General features: G+C 34.5%; 1 long non-coding RNA gene across 1 annotated transcript in view; it reads right to left on the bottom strand.

Moving 5' to 3' along the window:
- The window catches only part of LOC115838217, a 1,373,476-nt gene that overhangs the window by 626,273 nt on the left and 723,759 nt on the right, over positions 1–23,444 (bottom strand). The window contains exon 6 of the long non-coding RNA XR_004033234.1: positions 7,676–7,761. This is a non-coding gene — a long non-coding RNA (uncharacterized LOC115838217). The remainder of the gene's footprint in view (positions 1–7,675; positions 7,762–23,444) is intronic.

Here is a 23,444-nt window from a genome sequence, read left to right as displayed (position 1 = left end):
ACATTTATGCAGCCAAAAGACACATGAAAAAATGCTCATCATCACTGGCCATCAGAGAAATGCAAATCAAAACCACAATGAGATACCGTCTCACAGCAGTTAGCATGGCCATCATTAAAAAGTCAGGAAATAACAGGTGCTGGAGAGGATGTGGAGAAATAGGAATGCTTTTACACTGTTGATGGGACTGTAAACTAGTTCAACCATTGTGGAAGACACTGTGGTGATCCCTCAAGGATCTAGAACTAGAAATACCATTTGACCCAGCCATCCCATTACTGGGTATATACCCAAAGGATTATAAATCATGCTGCTATAAAGTCACAGGCACACTTTTGTTTACTGTGGCACCATTCTCAATAGCAAAGATTTGGAATCAACCCAAATGTCCATCAGTGATAGACTGGATTAAGAAAATATGGCACACATACGCCACGGAATACTATGCAGCCATAAAAAAGGATGAGTTCTTGTCCTTTGTAGTGACATGGATGAAGCTGGGAACCATCATTCTGAGCAAACTATCGCAAGAACAGAAAACCAAACACCACATATTCTCACTCATAGGTGGGAACTGAACAATGAGAACACTTGGACAAAGGGCGGGGAATATCACAGACTAGTGCCTGTCGTGGGGCGTGGGGAGTGGGAAGGGATAGTGTTAGGAGAAATACCTAATGTAAATAATGAGTTAATGGGTGCAGCACACCAACATGGCACATGTATACATATGTAACAAACCTGCCCATTGTGCACATGTACCCTAGAACTTAAAGTATAAAAATGAAAAAAAAAAAGTGAAAAAAAAAACTCAAGTTGATAGTCTTAGTTAACCTTTTTATTGTGCATATTTATCTAGAGGATTTTGAGAAGGAAGTAAGTCAAATTCAGAAAATATTACTGAATTAAATAATTTATAAATAAGGACAAGGTTAAAAACCGTAATATTGTACTAATACTAGGAATGTTAAATAATTTTAAATACATAATTTTATACAATTCACAATAAAATAAAATTATTGTTTATAAATATATTTAAGTGGAATATTATAGCTTGCATTCCTTTAGACCTGCATTGATATATTTCAGAAGACATTAATGTCAAATATTATCTTGTTTATAAAGTTACTATAGACTTTTACTTCTATCACTCTTCTCTCTTCATTATATAGCTATATGTATCATGGTACATAAATAATGATTTGCACTTGATTCTGTGAAAACTATTTGAAATACGAGTTACCCAAAATATAAATGCTTACTGCTGTAGCTGGATGTTTGTTCCCTCAAACCTCAAGTTGAAATTTGATTTCCATTGTTGCAGGTGGGGCCTCATAGGAGTTGTTTGGGTCATGGGAATGGATCCCTTATGGTAGATTAATGCCCTCCCTGGAAAGGATGTCAGTCAGTTCTTGCCCTGTTAGTTCCCATTAGAGCTGGTTGTTAAAAAGAGACTAGAACCTCTACTCTAACTTTTGTTTCCTCTCTTGCCATGTAATCTGTGCACACACATTCTCCTTTTTGCCTACTGCCATGAGTGGAAGAAGCCTGTGTCACTCAGCACAAGCAGTTATCAGTGCCATGCTTTTTTGTACAGCCAGTAGAGCTATGAGCCAAATAAACCTGTCTTCTTTATAAATTACCCAGCCTTGAATATTATTCCTTTATAGCAACACAGACAAAGAAAGATGCCTACCTTATAGTCTCAGCAAACACTATAATAAAAAGATTACTTATGCTATAAGGAAATAATGTGTTTACCTCAATTAAAAATAATAAAAATTTTACTCAAGTAAAAAACTTAAATGAATATAATGTTAAAATAAGAAAACCAGAAATTTTGACAGTTCAGAAACCTAACACTTTCCCACATTTCCAAATTGATGCATTACTATGTTAAAACTATTTGTTTTAGTGACATGATTGATTTTATGACTTGTGCAAAATTGAATGTGACTCAGGTTAAAAATAAGCCAGAAGTAAAGAACAATAAAGGCTGGCTTAATTATTATCATGCAAAATTAAATAGTTCATACAGAAGTTAAAAAAATGAGAACTGAGATATAAGAAATGAGCATAAGACAAACAAGAAGAGATGTAAGTACACAATGCTGACCTTCAGAGCAAGAAAATTTGAGGAGTTTTAGCTCTAGAGGTTTCAATTCAGAGAGCTTAATGCCATCTGTTCTGGGAGGTTTAAACATTCAAGCTACTGGAAGCAAGGGAATGTACACCTGAATTCCCTTGGAAACATACACTCTACAGTTTAGGCTTTATATGTTTCTCAATAAAGCACAGTGAAAGAAAAAACGTCTACGTTCAAAATGCCTATTTCATATTTAGAAAATGTGTCTAAAACTAGATCAGTCTTGTTAACTGATTTATGAATACATAATTAATGTGCAACAAATTGCATGCATTTCAAGTATACAATTTACAAGTTTTAAAATATATAAATATATATGAAACAATCACACAATAAAGATAAGGAACAAGATTCCTCTTGCCTATTCTTTTTATTTAAAAAAAAATTCACAAATAAAAAATTCTATATATTTTTGGTAGACAACATGTTCTGATAAATGTATATACTGTAGAATGGCTTATGAAATCAAGCTAATTAACATATACAGTACCTCCTATACTTATGATTTTTTTGTGGTGAGAACACTTAAAACATACTATCTTAGAAAGTTTTAGATTGACAATATATTGTTTTTAATAATCATCTCCATGATGTACAAAAGACTTCATGAATCTATTCCTTCTGTTGAACTGAAGTTTTGTATCCTTTGACCAACGTCTCCCCAGTTCTTTCTTTCCCCAGCTTCTTGTCACCATTTGTCTACTCTGCTTCTACAAGTTTGACTGCTTTAGATCCTCTGTATAAGTTAGATTTTACAGTATTTCTCTTTCTGTGTCTTATTTTACTTAGCATAATTTTCTCTATATTTGTCTATGTAGTTGTAAATGACATAGACAAATATAAAAAGCTTTTTAAAAGCGGAATAGTAGTGTGTGTGTGTGTGTGTGTGTGTGTGTGTGTGTGTGTGTGTGTACTTCATACCTCATCCATTGATAGACATAGACTGATTTAATGTCTTGGCTGTTGTGAATAATGCTGCAATGAACATGGGAGTACAGACACCTTGTTGACATACTGACTTCATATCTTTTGATATAACCAGCAGTGGAGAATTGCTGGACGATATTAATTTTTTGAGGAATCTCCATATATTTTCTATAATGGCTTTACTGACTTACTTTCCCACTAACAGTATACAAGGGCTCCACATCCATGCCAGCATTTATTTTTAAAATCTTTTTGATAGTAGCCATTCTAACAGCTGTGCAGTGACATCTCACTGTTGCTTCAACTTGCATTTCCCTGATGATTAGTGATGGTGAATATTTTTTTCATATACCTGTCAATCATTTCCATGTAGTCTTTTGAAAAATATCTATCTATTTCCTTTGCCCATTTAAAAAGTTGGTTATTTGTTTTCTTACTGTTGAATTGTTTGGATTTTTTATATATTTTTGATATTTTCTTCTTGCCTCTTTTTAATCTCTCTTTCTCAGTTTTTCCTACACTCACTTTCATCTCCAGAAAATCACTGACCAACTTTCTGGCAATACCGATAACTTTGCAGTTACTAGAATATTACATAATGAAATCATGCAATATATTCTCTTTTTTGTCTGGATTATTTCACTCAACATAACTCTTTTCAGGTTCATCCATGTTGTAGTTTGTATCAATATTTTATTCTTTTTTAAGTTTGTGCTGGGTATCTTTTGATTTCATGAATGTACCACAATTTCACTTGTTAATAAACATTTGAGTTGTCTTCAAGACAATTATGAATAAACCTTATGATTTACATATTCCATACCAAATAATTATTTCAGAGAAATGAAACTTATGATTACAATAATATATTTGTAATAAGTATTTGGTATGGTGTATGTGAATCATATGGCAGGTGTGGGTTAACGTTTTCAGAAACTGTCAAACTGTTTCCCAAATTTGTTGTTCCTTTTTACATACCTAGGAGCAATGTTTGAGTTTCCGTCATTCCACACCCTTGTCAACCATTGATATAGTCAGTCTCTTTAACTTTAGCCATTTTAATAGATGTGTAGTCGTTATAATGGTATCTCATTGTGGTTGTCGTTTGCCTTGTTCTAATAACTAATGTGTATTTACGTCTTTTCACATGCTTGTTTGGATCAAATAAGTACACCTTCTCTGGTAATGTGGCTGTTCAGGTTTTTTGCCCTTGTCTTTTAATTGGGTTGTTAGCTTACTATCAATGTATTTTAAGAGTTCCAGGCATATTCTAATTATTATTCCTTCACCAGATATATATAGTGGAAATAGTTCTTCTTGCTCTGTGGCTGGCCTTTTATTCTCCTAACTTTAAGAATGAAATTGAAGATAGATTTATGAGTTTGCTCTAATATGAATCATACTTATATTATTGTATCAAAAATAGTTCTTATTTTAAGGTTACAGAGGTTATTTTCCTGTGTGTTCTTCTAGATGTAATTTTAGGTTTTAAATCTAGGTCTATGATTTTTTAGTTTTTAATCAATGGTGTGAGGTATTTTATTTTTATGCTTATGGATAAATAATTTATTTCTGTCATTATTTGTTGAAAACAAAATACAATCTCCATTGAATTGTTTTTTTTTACCTGAGTTATAAATCAGTTGTTCATATATACGTGGATCTGTTTGTGGACTCTCTGTTCTTTTCTGTTTATCTTTTTTATTTGTATCTTTATGTCAGTACTATGCACTGATTTAAGACCTTTATTTTTATATATTATTGGGTATTGACTGCTCTACATACAGCTCTAAATAGTGATCTAGTGGTATTCCACAAAATTTGACATGTTGTGTTTTTATATTTAGTTCAAAATACCTTAGATATTTAGTTTTAATTTCATCTTTGACTTACATTTAAAAGTTTATTTAAATTCCAAATATTTAGAGCTCTTATAGTTATCTTTCTCTTCTTGATTTCTAATTATTATTTTGTATCACTCGAACTCTTTTACATTTATGTAGTCTTGTTTTATGTCCAAGAAGATGTTCTATCTTGATAAATATTATAAAGGCATTTGAAAATAATGGGAAAATAATCTGTACTCTACTGTCGTATTCTGTTGTTAGGTGGTATGGTTTTTAAGTATCAATAGACATGTTTGTTGTTTTTAGACTATTGATTGAATTTTCTACAGTCTTACTGATTTTCTGTCTACCTGTTTTATCAGTTATTGAGAGTGTTGAAATCGCTGACAATAATTTTGATGTGCTTTTTTCTCCTTTTAGTTTCAAAAGTTCTTCTTCATATTATTAACTTAATGCCATTAGGTACATAAATGTTTAGAATTTTTATGCCCTTTTGATGAATGAGCCATTTTATGTTTATGAAATGATATTCTCTATCTCTGGTAACATTTTTTTGACTATTAAATTAAGTTTCTGACATTCATTTAAAAAACTATTCAGACTTACTTTTGATTAGTTTAACATGGTATATATTTTATATCCTTTTACTATTTTAAACTTTTTATTTTGAGATAATTGTAATATTCGTGTTAAATTGTAGAAAATAATACAGATTATATAAATCCTTTAATTGATATCTCCTAATTGCAACACTGTGCCAGGATATAGTCATTGATATAGTCAAGATACAGAACATTTCCATCAAAACTAGGATCTCTCACGTTACCCTTTATAACCACATCCTATTTCTTACTATTCCACACCATTCTTACATCCCGGCAACCATTAATCTGTTCTCCATCATTATAACTTTGTTATTTCATGAATGTTACGTAAACAAAACCACGCAGTAGGTAACCCTATGGAATTGATCTTTGTAACTCAACGTAATTCACCAGGGATTTATCCAGGTTGCTGAATCACTACTTTGTTTCTTTTTATTGCCAAATAGTATTTCATGGTACGGATGTGTCACAATTTGTTTACAATTAATCAGTTGAAGAGCATCTGGGTTGTCTCCAGTTTTTGTCTATTACTAATAAAACTCTTATCAACATTCATGTACAGATGTTCATTTCTCTGGGATAAATTACCAGGAGTGCAATTGCTGGGTTTTACACCAATTATGTGTTTCGTTTTTAAGAAACTGCTAAGTTGTTTTTGAGAATGGCTGTATCATTTTACATTCCCGGATGGTGTTATCTCATTGTGTTTTTAATTATCTAAATAACTAATGGAGTTGAACGTCTTTTCATGTACTTATGTGATACCTCTATATCCTTCAGTGGTGATATTTCTCTTTACCAGTTCTGTATTTTACTAGCGTGTGATTTTGGGCAAATTACTTAGCAGAATATTTCAGTTTCCATATTTATACAATAGAAATCCTACTAGTAATTGCCTCATAGTATTGGTATGAAGGTAAAATAATTTGATATGTGTTTTGTGCTTAGGCCAAAACGTTGGTTATCATATTGTATTATTATTGTTACCATTATTTAATTTAGTCATGTACCCTGTCTACCTCATAGGATACTCCTTGATAGTTGGGACTTTTTATGTCTACTGTTTTATCCTAATGCCTTAATTAGAATGTGGTATATAACAGTTAATAAATATTACTTGAATGAAAGGTGACTCACATATTAGAAAGTAACAAGTGAGTATTTAAGTTTTCACCAGTCAAAATTGATAAGCCCTTTCAAAACCTAGTCACCACTTAAACTTTTGTGTTTTAGACAAATTCCTCCCTATTAAGTGGACCGGTCCTACAAAATAGGCTTCTGCTATATTCATCTTCTTTATCTTTAAAACTTTAACTCCATTGCTGTTGCTTTCTAGGGTTACTTTTAAACTTTGCTTTGTATTTCTAAGTACATAGGAAAACCTAAAAAGCAGTTCTATCCAGGAGCCATGTAGTAAAGCGTTCCTTCTTTTAATACAATAAAGCAAAACAAGTTTAACTAAATCATTGCTATCAATATGTCAATTGCCTAACTCTCAGTCTATTTCTAGGAAACAATTCTTACTCATTACACTCTTGTGAATTATTACCAAAACTTCTGTGGAGGAGTATAACTTCAAGTACACCAATGGTCGGTAATAAGTTGCAGGGCTTTATATAATAAATTTTACTATTCAGTCTAAGTAGATAAAAGAAATATTGTTTTTTAATTCATGAAAATCTCTACTGATACATTAATTCAAATAAAATAAAATAATTTCCTCAAAATAGAAAGTGAATTTATTTTAATAAGAAACATTTTTCTGTAATGATAGCTGCAATTTATAATTGAATGAAATTAGTTATGAATTTGGTATAAAAGTTTCTCATAAAATGTTGTAAAGTTGCGCTTATAAAAAACAAATGATCCACTTAAGAACTTACACCCTAGCTCTACCTTCCCCTCTAAGTATTTGAGATTTTATTTCTTGAGTTGTTCAGAAAGGGCATCAGGATAAAAAATAAAATCTGTGAGTTAATTAATTCTATACATTTATTTGCTGGACACTAGTAAAGTATGGTAAGAGGATTATGACAAATGGCAAGCTGACAAATTGAACTCAAATATACACATTTCCCTCTATCCCTATGATTCTTAATTTTTAAATTAGGTTCTCTTCTGTCTTTTTATTTCATTTATTAATAACTTACCTCAAAACCGCAGTTGGCCTTGGAGTGGAGCAGGTTTTTGTAGCAGCATTGTTCTCTAAGCAAATCACACAATTCACTTTGCTCTCCTAATGAATTCAAGACAAAATAGAAATACATAGTATTAAAGCAAAACAAGCGATAATCCCCCAGTCTACATATTTACATATTTTCTTATTCACACTCCCCCTTTCATTTTATTTGTCACTAAGAACATGCTAATTTAATAAGAAAAAGCTGGCAATGTAGTATTCAAATATGCATCCTTGCCAAGAAGATTGTAACTATATTTTATATGCATAGTCTACATTCAAGTTATTTTTACATTGGATGTGAACTATTAATAATAATTACATTGACATGTTTTGTGGCAATTAGCCTGTCTTTCTTGTGTTAACAACTATTGAAGTAATCTTCCTCCCTATAAATTATTGGTAATGTGCAACCTAATGCATGCTTTACTATGTGATTTTTAAAAATTCTATAAATAGATTTTCACAAAATAGACCCTGGAAATAAATACAGGCAGAAACACATTTTTAAATAAATTTATTGCTTCACTAAATTAAACATCAATAAGGCTACTGAAGTAAAGCTAATATCAGGCTATGCTATATTGGATTGGCGTTTCTAGATTTTTCTAAGCAAAATAATTAATCTTGGAAATATCCTCAGCTGTGTAGTGTGGGTAATTACTAACACAGTCATTTCCTGCAAAATATTTGATTTTCATAAAATTTTATTTCCACTTACTAATGAGAAGTTGTAATAAAAATACTGAAATGCAAGTAATACCTAACAGGCTAAATGAAACTAATATTGTAGTAGTTGTTTAGGAATATGATTCATATTTATTTATATTAATTTTTATAAATAAGGATATATATTACAGAATACACAATAAAATATATTATAAAATATAACAAAAATATATCATATATCATGTTGATATAGAATATATATTTATATATTATATAAATATATATATCATATATTTTATAATATAAAATAATTATATAATACATAATATAAATATAATTATATATAATATATTATGTATAATATATCCTGATATATATATATAATACCTCATAGTTCTGTATAAAATGATAAAATGAGCTTATGCATGAGTCTGTTGCTGTATCACTGAAAGCAACATGAAACAAAATATAAAATATTTGCATTGTACATTTAACATACGCTTTTAATATATCCATTCTGCTCAAGTATGTTCAATGCACACTTAATTGTAATGTATGTTTCAGTTTCAGTGTAAATTATTACGGAATTTGAAACATCAAATGTTGCAATTTTTTTTTTTTGTAACTATTAAGGTAACAATGCAGTGATACTGGGAACAAACTTTGTAGAGTAAGCATGATAGATACTATGAATTTCACATATTTTTTTCAAACTGAGCTGGATGTTACAATGTTGACTGGCATGTTCTAAAGTCTATTTGCTTTAAAATAATCTATTTTTTCTGCATGACTGCCTCCTGAATCCCCACGGCATGTGGTTTAGAATTTCCAAGATTTACAGTAATTAAATTTATATAAGTGAGTCTAATGTTGCTGAGGCACAAAGTTATCAAAAGTTATAGAAGTTTAGAAGTTATCCAAAAGTGGGACTAGTGGAAACATCATGATAAAATATGTAGAAAACATCATAAATAAGTTAGAAAAGTAATTAACCCCCCCTCCAAATAGAATTCTTGGTACAGTTAAACAAACTGAAATATAACATAACATGTTTTAAATTACATACAGAAAACATGCCATTGGCTCATAATAGATTTGTGTTTCTAAAAGAATAGAAAAAAATTCAAGAAAAATATTCCCCAAATTCAAACATTATTTTTTAATCACACATTTACTTTATAACATCCTCACTCTTTGGGGGAAACATTACAGAAAACACTGGATTTAGAAGATATGGACTCTGATCTGATTCTAGATTTCACTCTCAAAACTAATGTGTTTTTCTGTCTCTATATTTAAAGGAGTACTTGAACTTGCTACCCTAGTTTAATGCTTTAAACAATGATTATTATTAGGTATACAGTTTATTTTTTCAATATAAAACTGAACGATTTTTATTCAAATACTTGTCTAGGAAATTGAGCCATTTTTTTTTTTTGAGGTTCAGGAGTGTCTTAGTATAACAAACAACACTTGACTGGCATGTTTAGTCATTTTTATAAAAAATCATTCCTGATGAGCACTTTAATATTTTCTAATCAAAAGTCACATATTTAGCTCAATAATTCTTGTTAGTTTTCTGACATCCAGCCGTCATTTCTTACGTTTCATAAAAGGTTCATTGACAGAATAAGAGAACATCTTTGCTGTAGCTTCCTATGTTTTTGTATCTCCAAATATCATCCTTCATAAAATAACCAGGCTATTTTAATCTTGACTCACTACCACTTTCTAGCAAATCATTCAGATCATTTCATGGGAAACATACCTTTACTGAGAAACTGAATACTGCCTTTCAAAGTTATTTGCTACTGAAAATATGAATGAGCTATGTGGTCTGGAACAAATCATTACCCTTCCATAACTCAATTTCCTCTATTGTAAAATTTAAAACGATGCATAATTTATAACTCATAGGATCAAACACAACAATGTTAGGCACACGGTAAATGTGCTACAAGTGTTTACACTCAGTATTCCTACCCATCTACGGCATTCCAGGATTCTACTCTACTAATGCTCTATTTAAATGACGGTACTTAATACGTATGTGGTACCTTATAAAATGCCAGAAACATTTTTTTTTATTTCTGTATTTTTTATTTCCTTATGCTGTCCTAAATATTGCCTCAGACAATACAATAATAGTCTGTTAGTGTAGACATCAGTGCAGTAGCAGGCTTTATTTCTAAATTGAATTACTTTTTATTATTCCATATGGAAGCAGGACAGTTATTCCTCCCATGGAGAATACGTATAAAAGAGCAGAAAAAGCACTTCTAGAATAATCAGTAAGTGGAATTGCAATTCCCAACTTGTTTTGTAACTTTGGTTAAACCATTTAATTCTTTCTGCATCACTATTTCTTCATCTGTAAAATAGGCCCAGTATGTCTTTACTTATGTCACAGGATTGCTTTGAGGATAAAACCAAGTATATTTGAAAAATTTCATTGAAAAACAGAAAACACTGTAAAATGCTAACCAGCACTAGTATTAGGATTTGATAGCAAGTGTTTTACTGTGTCTAGAGAACAGGGGATTATCTTACTAAGTACTAGCCTTTGGCCTCATAGAATTTTAAAACATCTTAATTTATGAAATAAATGTCAAGGCAGATTCATTTTTATGATGGTTAAATGTTATGGCTCTTTATGAATTTTTTAACCCAAATCTCATTTTTAAAAGGCTATTTATCATGAATTTGACATCTTGTATTGATGAGAGTGTATCAGCTTCTTGGAAGGCCTGGATCTATTAAGAGTTAATATGACATCTTAAGCTACGTAAGGACATCTTGACTTATGGTATTTTTTATTGAACAAAAGGGCATAATATATCCATATAAAAATGTTCTTTTCTCAGAGGTCAAGAACTAAGACAAAATACATACATCACTCAACACCAAACAACTAACAAAAATAAATCTACTTTCAGAGAGATATTAGTCTTTAAGAACCATCATTTTCAAAAACCACACTTGGGGCTCTTTAGCTTACATTTACTTTAATCTCCTTAATATACATTCACAATGTCATTTGTTTGTTTATTTACCTTTTCTACTTCCTTAGTGTAATACCCTAAAGGACAGTTGAGCTGATATATGTTTTAGGAATTTTGTCTACTCTCCACTGTTGGCAAAATCCTTTTAGAAGTTTGACAATAACATACCTTCCTTTATTGATTTCTTCTCCTCAATTCAGCAATATTGATTTTTTTGTGCGCATTTACAACACTACTCCACTTTGTTTAATTCGTTCTCTATGAATCAGCATTGCTGACAACAGAAGCTGAAACATCTAGAACTTGAAAAAATACCTTTGATTGAGTAGTTGTCCTAGAGCTAGAGATAAGAATACAAAGACACAAAAATGGGACTTCCCATGGGGCTCTATAAAATTCATACACGTTATCTTTGTTGTAAAGATTAGAAATTGAAAATAGATTATTAACACTGATGTGGGATCTTGGAAATGCTTGGAAATTAATGATATTTATAAAACCTTTTAGATCATGTTTCACAGGAGTTTTCATTCATTGCCTGTAAAACTTCCTTTACCTTAAAAAACTGGCAAAGAAATAGTGGTAATGGAGAAAGCAATATTCTGTAGTGTACAATACAGCCTCCATTCTAAGCACTCTAATTGGATAAAGGGTGGTAACCTACTACAAAGAATATCATCTATGGATAGCCCACTGTCCTGTAACTAATGGGACATAACAATAACAACAACAAATGAGTGAGACAAATCAGTTTTCTCTCCCAGAAATTTAAAACAGAAAATTAATTGTGGGAGATTAAAGTGATATTGAAAAACTAGAGAATTTATCATCACCAAACAGAGGTATTGAGACAAAAGAATAAGCAAATAGAGAAAGTGATTTGCTATGGGAAAGATGAAAGCATACGTACAAATATTACAGTTTCTTCATACTAATAAAGAACAGTAAAATTAAAATTCATCCTTCAGGAAAGGTGGAGCCAAGATGGCCGAATAGGAACAGCTCTGGTCTACAGCTCCCAGTGTGAGCGACGCAGAAGACGGGTGATTTCTCCATCTCCATCTGAGGTACCGGGTTCATCTCACCAGGGAGTGCCAGACAGTGGGCGCAGGACACTGGGTGAGTCGCACCCTGCGCGAGCCGAAGCAGGGCAAGGCATTGCCTCACTCGGGAAGTGCAAGGGGTCACGGAGGTCCCTTTCCTAGTCAAAGACAGGGGTGACAGACGGCACCTGGAAAATCGGGTCACTCCCACTCTAATACTGCGCTTTTCTGACAGGCTTAAAAAATGGCACACCAGGAGATTATATCCCGCATCTGGCTCGGAGGGTCCCACGGAGTCTCGCTGATTGCTAGCACAGCAGTCTGAGAGTAAACTGCAAGGTGGCACCAAGGCTGGGGGAGGGGTGCCTGCCATTGCCTAGGCTTGATTATGTAAACAAAGCAGCTGGGAACCTCGAACTGGGTGGAGCCCACCACAGCTCAAGGAGGCCTGCCTGCCTCTGTAGGCTCCACCTCTAGGGGCAGGGCACAGACAAACAAAAAGACAGCAGTAACCTCTGCAGACTTAAATGTCCCTGTCTGACAGCTTTGAAGAGAGTAGTGGTTCTCCCAGCATGCAGCTGGAAATCTGAGAACAGGCAGAATGCCTCCTAAAGTGGGTCCCTGACCCCCCGAGCAGCCTAACTGGGAGGCACCCCCAGGTAGGGGCAGACTGACACTTCACACGGCTGGGTACTTCTCTGAGACAAAACTTCCAGAGGAACGATCAGGCAGCAGCATTCGCGGTTCACAAAAATCTGCGGTTCTGCAGCCACTGCTGCTGACAGCCAGCCAAACAGAGTCTGGAGTGGACCTCTAACAAACTCCAACAGACCTGCAGCTGAGGGTCCTGTCTGCTAGAAGGAAAACCAACAAACAGAAAGGACATCCACACCAAAAACCCATCTGTACGTCACCATCATCAAAGACCAAAAGTAGATAAAACCACAAAGATGGAGAAAAAACAGAGCAGAAGAACTGGAAACTCTAAAAAAGCAGAGGGCTGGGTGGGGGGAAGGGGGAGGGACAGCATTAGGAGATATACCTAATGCTAAATGACGAGTTAATGGGTGCAGGAAATCAACATGGCACATGGATACATATGTAACAAACCAGCACATTGTGCACATGTACTCTAAAACCTAAAGTATAATAAAAATAAAAAAATAAAAATAAAATAAAAGCAAATCCACTATTTCAGTGGATTTAATTTTTCCCAATAAAGAAAAAAAAAAAAAAAAAAAGCAGAGGGCCTCTCTGCCTCCAAAGGAACGCAGTTCCTCACCAGTAACGGACCAAAGCTGGATGGAGAATGACTCTGATGAGTGGAGGGAAGAAGGCTTCAGATGATCAAACTATTCCGAGCTACAGGAGGAAATTCAAGCCAAAGGCAAAGAAGTTAAAAACTTTGAAAAAGAATTAGATGAATATAGGACTAGAATAATCAATACAGAGAAGTGATTAAAGGAGCTAATGGAGCTGAAAGCCAAGGCTCGAGAACTACATGAAGAATGCAGAAGCCTCAGGAGCCAATGTGATCAACTGGAAGAAAGGGTATCAGTGATGGAAGATGAAAGGAATGAAATGAAGCGAGAAGGGAAGCCTAGAGAAATAAGAATAAAAAGAAACGAACAAAGCCTCCAAGAAATATGGGGCTATGTGAAAAAACCAAATCTACGTCTGATTGGTGTACCTGAAAGTGACGGGGAGACTGGAACCAAGTTGGAAAACACTCTGTAGGATATTATCCAGGAGAACTTCCCCAATCTAGCAAGGCAGGCCAACATCCAGATTCAGGAAATACAGAGAATGCCACAAAGATACTCTTCGAGAAGAGCAACTCCAAGACACATAATTGTCAGATTCACCAAAATTGAAATAAAGCAAAAAATGTTAAGAGCAGCCAGAGACAAAGGTCGGGTCACCCATAAAGGGAAGCCCATCAGACTAACAGCAGATCTCTCGGCAGAAACTCTACAAGCCAGAAGAGAGTGGGGGCCAATGTTCAACATTCTTAAAGAAAAGCGTTTTCAACCCAGAATTTCATATCCAGCCAAACTAAGCTTCATAAGTGAAGGAGAAATAAAATACTTTACAGACAAGCAAATGCTGAGAGATTTTGTCACCATCAGGCCTGCCTTTCAAGAGCTCCTGAAGGAAGCACTAAACATGGAAAGGAACAACTGGTATCAGCCACTGCAAAATCGTGCCAAACTGTAAAGACCATCGAGGCTAGGAAAAAACTGCATCAACTAATGAGCAAAATAACAAACTAACATCATAATGACAGGATCAAACTCACACATAACAATATTAACTTTAAATGTAAATGGACTAAATGCCCCAATTAAAAGACACAGACTGGCAAATTGGATAAAGAGTCAAGACCCATCAGTGTGCTGTATTCAGGAAACCCATCTCACGTGCGGAGACACACATAGGCTCAAAATCAAAGGATGGAGGAAGATCTACCAAGCAAATGGAAAACAAAAAAAGGCAGGATTTGCAATCCTAGTCTCTGATAAAACAGACTTTAAACCAACAAAGATCAAAAGAGACAAAGAAGGCCATTAAATAATGGTAAAGGGATCAATTCAACAAGAAGAACTAACTATCCTAAATATATATGCACTCAATACAGGAGCACCCAGATTCATAAAGCAAGTTATGAGTGACCTACAAAGAGACTTAGACTCCCACACAATAATAATGGGAGACTTTAACACCCCACTGTCAACATTAGACAGATCAGTCAGACAGAAAGTTAACAAGGATACCCAGGAATTGAACTCAGCTCTGCACCAAGCGGACCTAATAGACATCTACAGAACTCTCCACCCCAAATCAACAGAATATACATTTTTTTCAGCACCACACCACACCTATTCAAAAATTGACCACATAGTTGGAAGTAAAGCTCTCCTCAGACAATGTAAAAGAACAGAAATTATAACAAACTGTCTCTCAGACCACAGTGCAATCAAACTAGAACTCAGGATTAAGAAACTCACTCAAAACCGCTCAACTACATGGAAACTGAACAACCTGCTCCTGAATGACTACTGGGTACATAGCGAAATGAAGGCAGAAATAAAGATGTTCTTTGAAACTAATGAGAACAAAGACACATCATACCAGAATCTCCGGGACACATTCAAAGCAGTGTGTAGAGGGAAATTTATAGCACTGAATGCCCACAAGAGAAAGCAGGAAAGATCCAAAATTAACACCCTAACATCACAATTAAAAGAACTAGAAAAGCAAGAGCAAACACATTCAAAAGCTAGCAGAAGGCTAGAAATAACTAAAATCAGAGCAGAACTGAAGGAAATAGAGACACAAAAAACCCTTCGAAAAATTAATGAATCCAGGAGCTGGTTTTTTGAAAAGATCAACAAAATTGATAGACTGCTAGCAAGACTAATAAAGAAGAAAAGAGAGAAGAATCAAATAGATGCAACAAAAAATGATAAAGGGGATATCACCACTGATCCCACAGAAACACAAACTACAATCAGAGAATACTACAAACACCTCTATGCATATAAACTAGAAAATCTAGAAGAAATGGACAAATTCCTCGACAAATACACCCTCCCAAGACTAAACCAGGAAGAAGTGGAATCTCTGAATAGACCAATAACAGGCCCTGAAATTGTGGCAATAATTAATAGCTTACCAACCAAAAAGAGTCCAGGACCTGATGGATTCACAGCCGAATTCTACCAGAGGTACAAGGAGGAACTGGTACCATTCCTTCTGAAACTATTCCAATCGATAGAAAAAGAGGGAATCCTCCCTAACACATTTTATGAGGCCAGCATCGTCCTGATACCAAAGCCAGGCAGAGACACAACCAAAAAAGAGAATTTCAGACCAATATCCTTGATGAACATTGATGAAAAAATCCTCAATAAAATACTGGCAAACTGAATCCAGCAGCACATCAAAAAGCTTATACAACATGATCAAGTGGGCTTCATCCCTGGGATGCAAGGCTGGTTCAACATATGCAAATCAATAAATGTAATACAGCATATAAACAGAACCAAAGAAAAAACCACATGATTATCTCAATAGATGCAGAAAAGGCCTTTGACAAAATTCAACAACCCTTCATGCTAAAAACTCTCAATAAATTAGGTATTGATGGGATGTGTCTGAAAATAATAAGAGCTATCTATGACAAACCCACAGCCAATATCATACTGAATGGGCAAAAACTGGAAGCATTCCCTTTGAAAACTGGCACAAGACAGGGATGCCCTCTCTCACCACTCCTATTCAACATAGTGTTGGAAGTTCTGGCCAAGGCAATTAGGCAGGAGAAGGAAATAAAGGGTATTCAATTAGGAAAAGAGGAAGTCCAATTGTCCCTGTTTGCAGATGACATGACTGTATAACTAGAAAACCCCATTGTCTCAGCCCAAAATTTCCTTAAGCTGATAAGCAACTTCAGCAAAGTCTCAGGATACAAAATCAATGTACAAAAATCACAAGAATTCTTATACACCAATAACAGACAGAGAGCCCAATCATGAGTGAACTCCCATTCACAATTGCTTCAAAGAGAATAAAATACCTAGGAATCCAACTTACAAGGGATGTGAAGGACCTCTTCAAGGAGAACTACAAACCACTGCTCAATGAAATAAAAGAAGGATACAAACAAATGAAAGAACATTGCATGCTCATGGGTTGGAAGAATCAATATCATGAAAATGGCCATACTGCCCAAGGTAATTTATAGATTCAATGCCATCCCCATCAAGCTACCAATGACTTTCTTCACAGAACTGGAAAAAACTACTTTGAAGTTCATATGGAACCAAAAAAGAGCCTGCATCACCAAGTCAATCTTAACCCAAAAGAACAAAGCTGGAGGCATCACGCTACCTGACTTCAAACTATACTACAAGGCTACAGTAACCAAAACAGCATGGTACTGGTACCAAAACAGAGATACAGATCAATGCATCAGAACAGAGCCCTCAGAAATAATGCCGCATATCTGCAACTATCTGATCTTTGACAAACCTGACAAAAACAAGCAATGGGGAAAGGATTCCCTATTTAATAAATGGTGCTGGGAAAACTGGCTAGCCATATGTAGAAAGCTGAAACTGGATCCCTTCCTTACACCTTATACAAACATTAATTCAAGAAGGATTAAGGAAACTGGATCCCTTCCTTACACCTTATACAAAAATTAATTCAAGAAGGATTAAAGACTTACATGTTAGGCCTAAAACCATAAAAACCCTAGAAGAAAACCTAGGCATTACCATTCAGGACAGGCATGGGCAAGGACTTCATGTGGAAAACACCAAAAGCAATGGCAACAAAAGCCAAAATTGACGAATGGGATCTAATTAAACTAAAGATCTTCTGCACAGCAAAAGAAACTACCATCAGAGTGAACAGGCAACCTACAGAATGGGAGAAAATTTTTGCAACCTACTCATCTGACAAAGGGCTAATATCCAGAATCTACAATGAACTCAAACAAATTTACAAGAAAAAAACAAACAACCCCATCAAAAAGTGGGCGAAGGACATGAACAGACACTTCTCAAAAGAAGACATTTATGTAGCCAAAAAACACATGAAAAAATGCTCATCATCACTGGCCATCAGAGAAATGCAAATCAAAACCACAATGAGATACCATCTCACACCAGTTAGAATGGCCATCATTAAAAAGTCAGGAAACAACAGGTGCTGGAGAGGATGTGGAGAAATAGGAACACTTTTACACTGTTGGTGGGACTGTAAACTAGTTCAACCATTGTGGAAGTCCAGTGTGGTGATTCCTCAGGGATCTAGAACTAGAAATACCATTTGACCCAGCCATCCCATTACTGGGTATATACCCAGAGGATTATAAATCATGCTGCTATAAAGACACATGCACATGTATGTTTATTGCGGCACTATTCACAATAGCAAAGACTTGGAACCAACCCAAATGTCCAACAACGATAGACTGGATTAAGAAAATGTGGCACATATACACCATGGAATACTATGCAGCCATAATAAATGATGAGTTCATGTCCTTTGTAGGGACATGGATGAAACTGGAAATCATCATTCTCAGTAAACTATCGCAAGGACAAAAAACCAAACACCGCATGTTCTCACTCATAGGTGGGAATTGAACAATGAGAACACATGGACACAGGAAGGGGAACATCACACTCTAGGGACTGTTCTGGGGTGGGGGGAGGGGGGAGGGATAGCATTAGGAGATACACCTAATGGAAACGATGAGTTAATGGGTGCAGCACATCAACATGGCACATGGATAAATATGTAACAAACCTGCATATTGTGCACATGCACCTTAAAACTTAAAGTACAATTAAAAAAAAAAAAGAAAGAAAAGATGAAAAATATGCTCTGAAATAACACAATGATATCCACCACTCCTACTTAAGTAATTAGACTATAGTGCCAGTTCCCATCTTCTGCGGGGGTTGAGTGTGAAAGTAGTAAGTTTATTTACAGTCAGAAATCTACCCTTAAAAATCTTTAAATTGTCCATAATTTATATTATGAATCATTTTATGCATATGTTCCTTTGCATTAATGTTTATTTAAATGCATAATATCTACATAAATGTGCGTATATAATATATAGGCAGAGTAGAATTTTAGAATATTTTACAGTACTGGAAATATTTGGTTAAGTGCATATACAGGCATGCTTGGTTTTAATGTGCTTCACTTTATTGTGCTTCAGAGGTATTGCAATTTGTAAGAAGCTTTAACTTTTTACAAACTGAAGGTTTGTGGCAAGCCTGCATCCAGTGAGTTTATTAGTACCATTTTTTCCAAAAGCACGTGCTCATTTCAAGTCTCTATGCCACATTTTGGTAATTCTCGCAATATTTCAAACTTTTTCATTATTGTTATATCTGTTATGATGATCTGTGATCAGTACTCTTTGATGTTACTATTGTAATTGTTTTGGGGGTTACAAACAAACTGGAAATAGGGAAGCTCTTTCCTCAGCCCTTCCTATTTCCTGAAATTAGGGAAATTGGGCCAATTAATAACCCTGCCATGGCTTCTAAGTATTCAAGTGAAAAGCAGAGGCACACATCTCTCACTTTAAATTAAAAGCTAGAAATGACTAAGCTGAGTGAGGAAGGCCATGTTAAAACTGAGACAGGCTGAAAGCTAGGCCTCTTGTGCCAACCAGGTAGCCAAGTTGTGAATGCCAACGAAGAGTTTTTGAATAAAATAAAAAGTTCTACTCTACTGAACACACAAACGATAGGAAAGTGAACCAGCCGTATTGCTGATATCGAGTACGTTTTAGTGGTCTGGATAGAAGATCAAACCAGCCACAACATTCCCTTAAGCCAAAGCCTAATCCAGAGCAGGGCTCTAACTCTCTTCGATTCTGTAAAGGCTGAGGGAGTTGAGGAAGCTGCAGAGGAAAAGTTGAAAGGTAAAGAGGTTGGTTTATGAAGTTTAAGAAACATTAACACTTGTAAACACTTAAATGTGGTGTATGTTGTAACTCACCAATATTCTGAAATTACATTGTCACAATTCTTAGGATGGTTCTACCTACTTTTACAATTTCCTTTCCGAATTTGCACCGCCTCAGAATTTTGTCTAGCTTACTGTTTCGTGCTCAAAAACCTCCCATATGACCGTTTGTAGTTAATATCTCTTACATTTATACTGCGCTTTACAATTTGCCAAGCAGTTTCCTGGTGATTGCCTTATTTTATCCTCATAATAGCCCTGTGGGGAAGGCACAATTAATTTCCATTTTACAGATGAGATGACAAAATCCGAGAGGTTAACTGGTGAAGTGGCTTAGTTGAGATTAGAAACAGCTTTTAAGAGTTGAAGTTCCCACTCTTGTACCACAGCTGCTTCCTGGTACGGTATAAACACACATCTCTTCATAGAGATTTCTTGGAAGATATATGGCCTAATTTTTTTAAAGAAAGCCTTGCTAATTCTTGCTTGTGTGTTTTAACTTCAGCCCAGACTTGCTTGTTTACATAGGGAAGAAAAAAATGATGCAATCTATAATTGGGAAAATGATATCAGAAAAACTTTGGAATTAAACTTGAAGATTGTTAACCGTTATTTCAAGTGGGCCATGTCTCTGAGATTTGAGGTGGTTGGGTGAAGCACATTCATTGATTTCAAAATGGAATTTGAGTTTAAATCATACATAAAAAACATGTCTCTTTCTAGTGCCAAATCCAAAGAATCAAGCCATTTGGATAACACCTCACCAAGAAGCCTGGAGTCTTTCTGGAATCTTCCTGGATGATGTTTTAAGTTGAGTCCACAAAAACAGAATAGGAGAAATAGATACAACCTGTCAGTAAAAGAAAGTTCCAAGATTGATGACACATTAACATGAACAGTTGAGAAACCTAGTTCGGCTCAACAACTCTACACAGGAAATCTCCCAGCATCTTCATAACCTGCTGCCTGGATTCACCACTGGGCAGATTAGAGAAGTCCAGACTAGATGTGCAATGTTGTTTTCATAATCTTATATCTTTTCCTTTTCATCTCTTATGATTGATCCTCTGTTAGAGTGACTCAGGGTGTCCTTTGACAAGCTACTAGGCAGAAATTCAAATGCATTTGGGTTTAGCTCAGTGAATATATGTTGAGCCCCTACAATGGACTCTCTCTGATGCATGTGCTGGTGATCTGTGCATTGCTGATTCTTATTGAAAGAGGCAGTATAATTCCTCTATGTGCTTAAAAAAAGTAAAGATTGAAATTCTCCAACCTTAAAAATAAATAAATAAATAAAAATAAAAAAATAAAATAAAATAAAATAAAATTCGTCCTTCAGGCGCTAAAGTTCATACAGTAGCCTTAAATCAGAATGTTCTTAAAACTCCAAACTTTGCCTTGAGGTATCTCCAGGTTCTTCCTCTGAATGAGTTCACTTATTAGTGAAAGTGATATTGTCATGAGCATTTCATAGAAGTATGCATAAATCCAGTGGGTACAGAGAAAGAAAGAGAGGAGTGGTAAACGCTACACAAGGAAGTCTGGAAAGACTTAAGCAGGAATAATACATATTAGTTGAAGGACAAAAAGAGATTAAATCCACTGGGTGCTGAAGTGTAAGCAGATGAGAATTTAATAACGAGTTCTCCAGACTTAAAAATTGACATTTGGCAAAGTGAAATCTATCGATTTATTTCCTATATTATAGCCCAGAGATCAGGAAAAATACAAACAGGTAGATAGAATGTGTGTGCCAAAGGTCATAGAAAAGTTTATTTAAAAGTTGAAGAAATAAATGAACTTAATAAATGAGGTAGGAAGTATTTATTGAAAATTGCATAAAATACTGCATTTTAAAATGTAACGATTTCATTTCAAATAGAATTTTAACAAAGATATGGAATTGTAAATTTATTGACAATTATTAGGAAGTGCCTTCTTGTTTTATACTGATTGATGATATTATTCTTTCTAGTTTTAACTTCAGTGCTTTTTACAGCCTGGATTCATGATTTTTTCATACTGCTTGTCCATTAAAAATAAAATTTAAATTTTTTTGTTCTTCTAATTATTAATGCCACTTATTTGAAACCTTCAACAAGCTTTCCTTAGAATTCAGTTGTTCTTATAAATCTCTTGTAAGTGGTGTATGGATATAACGGATACATCTATTTACTGATAACCTATTGACCTCTTTCTCCCATGCTTTCTCAACTGAACAGTAGTCGCTAGACATTTCTCAAGTTTCTCTTCTGATTTTTAATTTTGGGAAAAAACAACCACCCATATTATTTTGTAAATACATTTTGGGGATTTTTAAGGCAGTAAATTACCACATTTAAATATTTATTTTTTGAATAGCATTAGTAATTACATTATATAAATATTAAACTGCCCTGGAAAAAATTATTAATATTTTATCTCTGTTACTCCAAGTCATATGTATATCTGTAAGTATGGATATATATTCCTTTAAAAAAGAAAATTACTATTTTCATTCAAATGTATACTTGAACCTTGCTAAGAGAGTAGATTTTAAGTGTTCTCAACACAAAAATTGTTAAGTATGTGTGGTCTTGAATTTATTAAATAGCTAAATTTAGCCATTCCACACTGTGTGCACATACGGAAACATCAAGTTGTATACCATAAACCTACACAATTTTTACTTGTCAATTAAAACAATAAAAATTTTAAAAGTGGCTCATATAATTAATGTTTAAATTCTGATTTTTTTTTTGTTTAAAGTATGTCTTATATACCTTTCCATGTAGGTAAATATGGCTCTATGTCATTCTTTTTTAGGAAATATTTAAAAATTAGTCTATTGAGATACATATGAACACATATATATATTGCACATAATATAGAATGTTAGACTTCTCCTGCTTCCATTGATATCATGGTATCTAAATAAATGTGAAGCACACCTGAATTTCCGTAGTAATTAGATAAATATGTTCCATGATTTTTAAAAGCCTGCTCCACTTGGAAGATAAAATGGTGAAGAGAGCAGGAGAGAAGAGGTTGCTAGAGAGACTTACTTAAGGATATGTATTAGTGCCTTCTCAGGTTGCTATAAAGAAGTGCCTGAGAGAGGGTAATTTTTAAAGAAAAGGGGTTTAAGTGGCTCATGGCTTTGCAGGCTGTTCAGGAAGCATAAGCTTCTGCTTCTGAGGAGGCCTCAGGATGCTTCCCATCATGGCAGAAAGAAAAGGAGAAGCAGGCACATCTTACCTGGACGCCAGAGCAGGAGGAAGAGAGAGCTAGGTTAGAGGTGTTGCATACTTCTAAACAACCATATATTGCAAGAACTCTTTCACTAGAGCAGCACCAAAGGGGGAAATCTGCCCCCATGATCCAATCAGCTCCCACCAGGCACCACCTCCAACATTGAGGATTATAATTCTACATAAGATTTGGGCAAGGTGCAGATCCAAACAGCATCTGGAGAATTGCTACTCTGCTGTCTCACCGAATTTTCTTCCTATGGGCACATTAGGATGCTACCTTCTAACCAGTG

The sequence above is a fragment of the Nomascus leucogenys genome, chromosome 14 (assembly GCF_006542625.1).
Source record: "Nomascus leucogenys isolate Asia chromosome 14, Asia_NLE_v1, whole genome shotgun sequence".
NCBI lineage: Eukaryota > Metazoa > Chordata > Mammalia > Primates > Hylobatidae > Nomascus > Nomascus leucogenys.
The sequence above is the reverse complement of the archived record's forward strand: the minus strand, read 5'-3'. Positions and strand labels throughout refer to the sequence as shown.